Raw genomic sequence first — 9741 nt, forward strand, 5'->3', positions numbered from 1 at the left:
TCTCTCTCTCTCTCTCTCTCTCTCTCTTTCTTTCTTTCTTTCTTTCTTTCTTTCTTTCTTTCTTTCTTTCTTTCTTTCTTTCTTTCTTTCTGAGATATCAGGTATGCTGCTCAATTTCTAGTATGAAATCTCTTAAATTTTTAATATGTATGCACTTAGTGCTATGAGTTTTCCTTGTAATACCACTTTCATTGTGCTCCATAAATTTGAATATGCTATGCATACATTTTTGTTAAATTCTGGAAAGTCTTTAATTTTTCTTATTTCTGTCTTGACCCATTTTTCATCCTGTTGATTAACTTCCATGAGTTTATAAGCTTTTTGTTGTTACTGTTGATTTTGCTACCAAGCTTTAATCTGTGGTGGTCTGACAGGATGCAGGGGATCATTTCAATTTTCTGGTATTTGTTGAGACTTGCTTTGTGTTCCAGTATATAGTCAATTTTAGAGAACTTCCTATGAGGTGCTGAGAAGAAGGTACATTCTTTTGTGTTTGGGTGAAATATTCTGTCAATATCTTCTAAGTTCATTCTGTAAAATAACATGTTAGCTCCAACATTTCTTTGTTTAGTTTGTGTCTGAATGAATGGTTCATTGGCGAGAGGGGGATACTGAAGTCTACCATGGCATATGTGTAGGGTCAATGTGTGATGTAATCTGTAGGAGGGTTTCTTTTACAAAAGTAGTCACACTTGATATTAGGCATTGATGTTAAGAATTGAAACATTGTCTTAGTGATTTTTTCCCTTTGATTAATATGTACTACCCTTCCCCATCACTCCTGATAAATTTTAGGTTAAATTCTATTTTTTTAGATATTAAAATAGATACAGCAGCTTGGTGTTCTTAAGTCCATTGATTAGGAATATCTTTCCCCAATCTTTTACTCTGAGGGAATATCTATCCTTGTTGATGAGGTAAATTTGTTGGATGCAGCAGAAGGATGGGTCCTGTTTTTTTCATCCATTATGCTAGCTTGTGTCTTTTTATTGAAGAATTGAGAATATTGATATTGACAGATGTCAATGGCCAATGAGTCTTATGATGGTAGTGTGTGTGTGTTTCCCTTCTTTTCATGTTGGTGGCTCGATATCATTACTTTCTGTGGTTTTGTGGGTGTAGTAAACCTCCTTTGGTTATAGTTTTCCTCTTAATACCTTCTATAGAGTTGGATTTGTAGATAGATATGGTGTAAATTTTACATTATTGTGGAATGTCTTGTTTTCTCCATCTACAGTGACTGAAACTTTTGCAAGGCAAAGTAATGTGGGCAGTTATCTGTGGTTTCTGAGAGTGTGCAGTACATCTATCCAAGTCCTTCTGGCTCTTAGAATCTCCATTAGGAACTCATGTGTAATTCTAATAGGTCTGCCTTTATATGCTATTTGCTCTTTTTCCCTGCCATCTTCTAATATTTTTCTTCTTTACTTTTATTGTTTTGATTATTATGTGTGGAGGGGATGTTCTTTTTGAGTGCAACTTATTTGATTGTTTGTATGCTTCTTGTACTGTAATAGGCTTCTCCATCTTTAGGTTAGGAAAATTTTACTTCTATGATTTTTTTGACAATATTTTCTGGACCTTTGGGCTGGGATTCTTCTCCTTTTCTCTATTCCTATTATTCTTAGGTGTAGTCTTTTCCTGGTGTCCTAGATTTCCTGGATGTTTTGTGTCATGAGCTTTTTAAATGTAACATTTTCCTTAACCATTGTATTCATTTCTTCTATTGTATCTTTAATGCCTGAGATTCTCTCTTCCATGTCTTGTATTCCATTGGTGAACCTTTCCTCTTCACTTCTTGTTCAAATTTCTAAATTTTTCAATTGGAGAATTCTCTCAGTTTGTTCTTTCTTTATTGAGTTTTATTTGTATTTCCAGATCTTAAACACTTTTATTCATTTCCTTCCTTTGTTTGTTTTTTCCCCTGGGTTCTTGTATTTGGTTTACTTATTTCCTGCAACTTTTTTATGTTTTCCTGGATTCTTCCGTTTCTCTTTATGCATCTCCATCATCTTCCTATAGGTGCTTTAAGTTCTTTTCCTTGTGCTTTAGATATGTTAGGATACTCAGTATCTGCTGTGGTAGGAGACATAGGCTCTAGTGGAGACATGTTGCCATGGATATTATCAATTGTATTTTCACACTGGTGTCTAGGTGTCTGGGATTGGAATGACTATAGTTCTAGGTACTGATTTCTGGAGTTATGTTTGTATTTTGTTAATTGGTTTCAGTTTCTTCTCTATTTTTGGAGGGTGCAATGGATGTGTGTTACCTGTTTACCTGCCCTTCACAGGTAATGTGTTCACAGGAAATGTCTTCCGGTGTTGGGTGTTGGGCTACTGGGATGAGTTGGGGGAATGAAGATTAGAGGAGAAGGTATCTGTGATCCCTTGTGGATGGGGCAAGAAAGGAAATAGCGATAATACTAGGTTTCTGCTACAGAGCTGAGATGAGATAGGGCAGACTGGATCTCAGAAGCAGTTTAAGACCTGTGGGCATAACTTGAGCCTCCTTCTGTAACCTCTCCAAGCCTGAAACAGGCTGATGACCAGACTTTGACTTTGCTGCCACTAAGAAGCAGATTACCTAGGGTGGAGCCTTCCGACCTAGATGGCTCTACTGTTCTGTCACCTGCCACTGCTTCTCCAAGACACTGCTACTGCTGAGAGGCTGCAGAGATATTCCAGAGACTACACCCTATCCTGCACATCATCACCTGCAGCTGGTTCAGGCTCCAAGAATGGATTAGCAGGGGATGGGCCTCCCCCCCCCCCTTATAAGCTATGTAGTGACTACCATGTATATATGCAACATAGAAAACATTATGTTTCCACCTGTAACATTTATAATGGGGAGGCAGTTTGTAATGTCTATACATTTAGCTCATAGAGTATAGATGTGCTATGTAATTTCTATACTTCCTATTGAGCATGCAAGACATTAGGATCATAAATATCTCTGTTATTTAAAACATAGGTCTGAAACCAGCATAACCAAGTTCTAAAAATGTTTTAATACTTAGCAAAATAAAATCATGGGTTCTTGTGAAATTTGTGTAGAAGAAGAAAATGAAATCCACCCAATAGAAGAAAAGGATTCAGGCTATAAGGACGAGAATACTCCACGTAGCTCTGATTTTTGGAGGGGATTTGTTTGCAAACCTGGAGCTGTGAAGATAGAGGACACACTTGTGATGCTTAAACAGATGGAGAGCCATGGACATTGTGTTCATTTGGGTTTTATTTCTATGAAGATACACCATGAACAGAACAATTCTTATGAAAGACAACATTTAATTTGGAATGGCTTAGAGTTTCAGAGGTTTAGTTCATTATCATTAAGGCTAGAAGCATGGCAGCATACAGGCAAACAAGGTACTAAATAAGAAGATGGGAATCCTACATCTTGATTTGCAGGCAGCAGAAGGAGACTGTGTGCACCACTGGGCATAGCTTGAGCATAGGAGACCTCAAACTGTGTCCTCACAGTGACACACTTGCTACAACAAGGCCAGATGCAGCCTCATCCCCCATGACATGGCAACACTCAACTGTGCAGTCTATGCAGGAATCAGAGTGGGTGTCCAAAGTGATCACTTTCTGAAAAATTTTCAAGCAAATTTTTTATTAATATTTAAATATCATTAAGTACTAAACATAAGGGCTATCTTCAGTGCCATGTTTAGGACACAGTCACCAGGAGAGTACAGGATCTACTGTGCTCTCTATACTACTTTAAATGTCTTCTGTGTGTTCTACAGTCAGTACTGAGTGTTTCATTTGTTTCTGATGCTTTTTTCTTTTCTTACTTAATATTTCTCATATAATAAATTTTGATCATTTTATTCCCACATCCTCCACACTCTTGTAGCTAACTGACTTTAAATTCTCTCACTGTTTTTTGCCCCCATTACAAAATAAAGAAAAACCTGAAGAAAAGAAAATTAAACAAACAAAAAACCAATAAGACAACATAAACCCACACACCTATGGTCACTTGATCTTTGAGAAAGGACCTAAAATCATCCAGTGGAAAGAAGACAGCATTTTCAACAAACAGTGCTGGTTCAACTGGCGGTTATCATGTAGAAGAATGTGAATTGATCCATTCTTATCTCCTTGTACAAAGCTCAAGTCTAAGTGGATGAAGGAACTCCACATAAAACCAGAGACACTGAAACTTATAGAGGAGAAAGTGGGAGAAAGCCTCGAAGATATGGGTACAGGGGAAATTTTCCTGAACAGAACACCAGTGGCTTGTGCTTTAAGATCAAGAATTGACAAATGGGACTTCATAAAATTGCAAAGGTTCTGTAAGGCAAAGGACACTGTCAATAAGACAAATAGACCACCAACAGAAGGAGAAAAGATTTTTGCCAATTCTAAAAACAATATATATAAAGAACTCAAGAAGTTAAGGACTCCAGAAAACCAAATAACCAAATGGGGTACTGAGCTAAACAAAGAATGCTCAACTGAGGAATACCAAATAGCTGAGAAGCACCTGAAAAAAATGTTCAACATCCTTAATCATCAGGGAAATGCAAATCAAAACAACCCTGAGATTCCACTTCACACCATTCTGAATGGCTAAGATCAAATATTCAGGTGACAGCAAATGCTGGTGAGGATGTGGAGAAAGGAATACTCCTCTATTACTGCTGGGATTGCAAGCTGGTACAACCACTATGGAAATCAGTCTGGTGGTTCCTCAGAACATTGGACATTGTACTGCCAGAAGATCCAGTAATACCTCTCCTGGGCATATATCCAGAAGATGTTTCCACTTGTAAAAAGGATACATGCTCCACTATGTTCATAGCATCCTTATTTATAATAGCCAGAAGCTGGGAAGAACCCAGATCTCCCTCGACAGAGGAATGGATACAGAAAATATGGTACATTTACACAATGGAGTACTACTCAGCTATTAAAAACAATGAATTTATGAAATTCTTTGGCAAATGGATGGATCTGGAAGATGTCATCCTGAGTGAGGTAACCCAGTCACAAAAGAACACACATGATATGCACTCACTGATAAGTGAATATTAGTCCAGAAACTTAGAATACCCAAGATACAATTTGCAAAAGACATGAAGAAGGAGGAAGACCAAAGTGTGGACTCTTTGCCCCTTCTTAGAATTGGGAACAAAACACTTATGGGAGGAGTTACAGAGATAAAGTTTGGAACTGGGACGGAAGGAAGAACCATCCAGAGACTGCCCCAACTGGGGATCTATCCCATAAACAACCACCAAACTCAGACACTATTGCATATGCCAGCAAGATTTTGCTGACAGGAACCTGATATAGCTGTCTCTTGTGAGGCTATGCCAGTGCCTGGCAAATACAGAAGTGGATTCTTACAGTCATCTATTAGATGGAACACTGGTCCCCCAATGAAGGAGTTACAGTACCCAAGGAGCTGAAGGGTGTCTGCAACCATATAGGAGGAACAATATGAACTAACCAGTACTCCCAGAGCTCATGTCTCTAGCTGTATATGTAGCAGAGTATGGCCTAGTAGGCCATCAATGGGAGGAGAGGCCCTTGGTCTTGTGAAGATTATATGCCCCAGTACAGGGCAATGCCAGGGCCAGGAAGCGGGAGTGGGTGGGTGGGTTGGGGAGCAGAGTGGGTATTGGGGACTTTTGGAAAGGATACTAGGAAAGGGGATAGCATTTGAAGTGTAAATGAAGAAAATATTTAATAAAAAATTTTTAAAAATAAGAAAAACTTTCCTTTCTCCTTCAATTTTGACTGACAGCTTTGTTGGCTGTAGTTGTCTGGCTTTATATCTTGTTTTGTTCAAAACTCCCATAACATTCGTCTAAATCCTTCCTAAAATTCTATTGCTAAATTAATGGGTTTGCATTTATAAGTGACTTCATCTTTCTGTCTTGCAGCTTTCTGTACTTTTTTATATCATATACATTTGGTGTTTTGACCATAATATAAGTTGTGGCGTTTATCTTTTTGTGTTATTTTGTAAACTGTATATTTCTTACACCTTGGTCAGTATCTCTTTCCTTAAACTATTGAAAACTTCTATGATATTTTGTTGAAATTATTTTTTGTTTTTGATTTGGGTCTTTTCTTTTAAGCTATGAACTGTAGATTGATGTTTATTTTACAGTGTCTCAGTCTTCATGCCTTTTTTTCATTTGCTGTTTTAACATTTTGTTTGAATGAATAATCCACATTCTCTACCGAGTCTTTGCCATCTGATATTTTTTACGGAGAGATGAAATTTTTAAGTTCAGAATCCATCTTAGAGAATCTGACTTAAGTTTGACTCAAGGCCAGTACCTAGTATTAGTTTCCAAATTACACCCCACCGCAACCAAACTAGAGTCTAGCTCCAAAATCTACACTAACCCCTACAAAATCTTCTCTTCCATGTTAATCCCCACAAGCCCACTCTCTAACAAACAACCACAAATTAGGAAGAAATCAGAAGTTAAGTTTACAGTTTGGTTCTCAACATCAGCCAGTTATGCTAAAGGCAACAGTAGCACACCAATTAGATGCTTGCCAGGTTAGAAACACTCATCCCTTGCTTGCTGATTTTTATAAAACCTTGTTCCAATGAGTATTTGGGGATCTTCTCCACTAAAACCTTCCTGTGGGTTGGCTGTGGGCCGTATCTGAGCTAGCACTAGTAAAGACCCTACTAGGATTGCATCAGATTGGTTCCTTACTGGTCTCTTGTGCTTCAGGAACACTTCCTTGGTACCACACTATTTCACAATGTTGGCAAGAGAGCACAGGATACCTCAGACATAACAGCCCTAGAATTTCACAGCCCAGGCTAAATTTTAAATCTGTAAATCCCAATTCTGACTCCTACAAGGCACTGGCTCCTGGGTCAGAAAGTCACTACTAAGCATGTTTCAGGACAAGGATGCAGAACTAAGTTATCCTTCATCCTTTCATCCAGCCCTATGAGAAAGACTTTAGCCTGCATCCCCAACAAAACCTCAGAGGAATGCATCTTGGTGTCTAACGCTCAATGGCCCACTTAGTTTGTTTGTTTAATATAAATCAGAAAAACATGCCCTGAGTGTCATCAACCCATATGTATCAGACCTTCCACCCCCAAAACAGTCATTAATGAAGAAAACTTCACACTGCCTGTAGGCAAATCTAATGAAGGGGCTTTATCAGTTGAGGTTCCTTTCCCAGAATATTCTAGTGTATATCAACCTGACAGGGAACAAAACAGAACACTGATGTTCCCAGCCCAATTTGGAGACAGGGTTTCATGAAAGAGGAAGCATCTCTTCTAGCCCCAGTAAGTGTTTATTGCTTGTATTTCCCTGGGAAGAGTGTCTTGCGAGTGTTCTAAGTTTGGCAAGCTACCCTAGGCTTGTGAGTTTTCTTGGTCCATCTAGGAGAAAATTGTTCAACTTGAAGAAAATAGTTATGCAGCAGTGTCCCATGATGCAATCTGTTGGTGTGAAGTAACTGTACAGCATTATGTGCAGGAGTGAGGGCTAGATTGTGAGTTGGAGCCTTATCTGGAGTATTAATTAAACCCACAAAGCTCTCTTTGAAGAATACATATCTATGTACTTGCATATTTTGACCATTATTCATGATATTTCAGGTCCATGAATTGTATTATTAGTATATTTATCCTTACAAATTTCATTATCACTTTGAAGACATCACCATTTAATGACCAGAGGAGACTGCTCTGTAGCTGGAATAAGTACTGTCACTGGTCAATTTGACTCTGCCTTGAAAGCTGAACCCAGATGAACCAGGCCTCCTGACACCCACCTTTCTCATTTTTCTTCTATGCACATTATTTCTCAGGAGCCCTCAACATATACTATATAGGCTTTTTGTTTTGAAGATTCAATGAGTTGAGGAATATATTCTTTATATAAACCAGCTGCATGTACGTAAGAACTATTTTTTAAAAGTAATTATCATTATTACTGTGTGTCTTTGTGTCTGGTTCTCATTAAATTCCTCTGTGCTTATGCATTTTGTTATGTTTTTGGATAGTCAATGCTTTAACAAGTATGAATCTAATCACTTCAATCTGCCAAGAGCCAAGCTTTAGAATGACAAATGGCTTTAGGACTCATGGAAGGCAGCCCACTAGTTAGCATAGCCAGGGTGGGTTTGCCTTTCAGAGGCATGGCCCTGAGAAGTTTGTGTTCTGAGGATTTCATGCTTTTGTGAAATTCTGTTCTGCTTGTTACCCTCACATCCCTTCTCATCTAAGAGTTGTATGAAATCTCAAAGGGGGCTTTTCACAATAATAATGTTGGATCTCTTTCAGACATTGCTGCTGGAGCAGATTAATGATTCTATCACCACCCACCCTAGGAAAGAGCTTAGAAACATAGATTGTCAGCAGTGACCACCACTCTTAGAAAGCATTTGAAAAAAATAAATTTCTTAGTCAGGCTAGGTTAAGAGGTTTTTGTTCCTGCCTCTGATGTAGAAACATCTTAGGAAACAATTTGAAGTTCAGAAAGACACTCTTAAATAGTTAAACTAGTTAATTTTTAAGGTCAGGGAACAAGAACAATGGAAGTACTGGCTGGATTGTCTTTCACTGATGCTGAACTGGTGAAAATTGATTTCTTATACTCATTTTTGCCCTCAGCTTCATGGTATGATTTAATTAAAAAATGCTCATGAGTAGATGTGCATCCTGAAGATTTAAAGTTGATATGACTGATTTTAATAGAAAAGTTTAGATTTTTGATTATTTGAAGATTCTTGTAAGATTACTTTAAAAAATAAATAATAGCTCATGCCCTCTTGGTCTCTTGCTCTTTTCTTATTTCTCTGCTCTTTCTCTTGTTTCCCTGCTTTTCTTTCCCCTTCTCTCCCTATTCTCTTCCCACCTCTCTGTCAATGTGCTCAGAGCTGGCCTCTACTGCTCTCTCTCTCTCTCTCTCTCTCTCTCTCTCTCTCTCTCTCTCTGCTTTTTTTTTGCTGCTACTACCCTCTTCACTCCTCTCCCCATGCTCTTAATAAACTATTCTATACTTAAAAAAGATAAATAATAAAGTCTTTGATCCCTTTCTTTGGGACCACATATTGCTGCCTGCCAGTAAGAGAAACTGGTTGAGAAAACTGCCTTGTATCCTCACACTTTGTTAATCAATAACAAGTTGCTTAGTTACAAATGTATTCAAGTTCTTTGGAATAATTTGGGTTTTTTTACCTGTAATTCATAATGTTATTTCATGTAAGGATATTGGAAGCAACCTCTTTTTTCATAGTCATTCACTAGAAGAAAAATAGAACATAATTACATTGTAATTTTATACTGCTTGAAAGAGTTTTCAGAAATATATAACTATGGGAGAAAAAGTACAGTTTGTATTGGAGATTGCTCCATCCATCAACTATGTGCATATGTGTATATACATATATATGTGCAAAATGCTGGAGTATGCTAGTTGCAACTATGTTCCATACACACACACACACACACACACACACACACACACACACACACACACACATATGAAATCTTAGGGAGCAATTTGAAGTTCATAAGAACATGTGTGTGTGTGTGTATATATATATATATATATATATATACACATATACACACACATACATTTGTCCAATAGTGAAATGCTTGGATCCCTCTGCTATAGCTTTGCTCTATTTATTCAATGTGTGAATATGTATGTATCTGTCCATCTGTCTGTCTATTATCTCTCTGTATTCATGTCTACATGTATATATGTATTTGTATGTA

Source organism: Mus caroli, unplaced genomic scaffold (genome assembly GCF_900094665.2).
Source record: "Mus caroli unplaced genomic scaffold, CAROLI_EIJ_v1.1 scaffold_6407_1, whole genome shotgun sequence".
Classification (NCBI taxonomy): domain Eukaryota; kingdom Metazoa; phylum Chordata; class Mammalia; order Rodentia; family Muridae; genus Mus; species Mus caroli.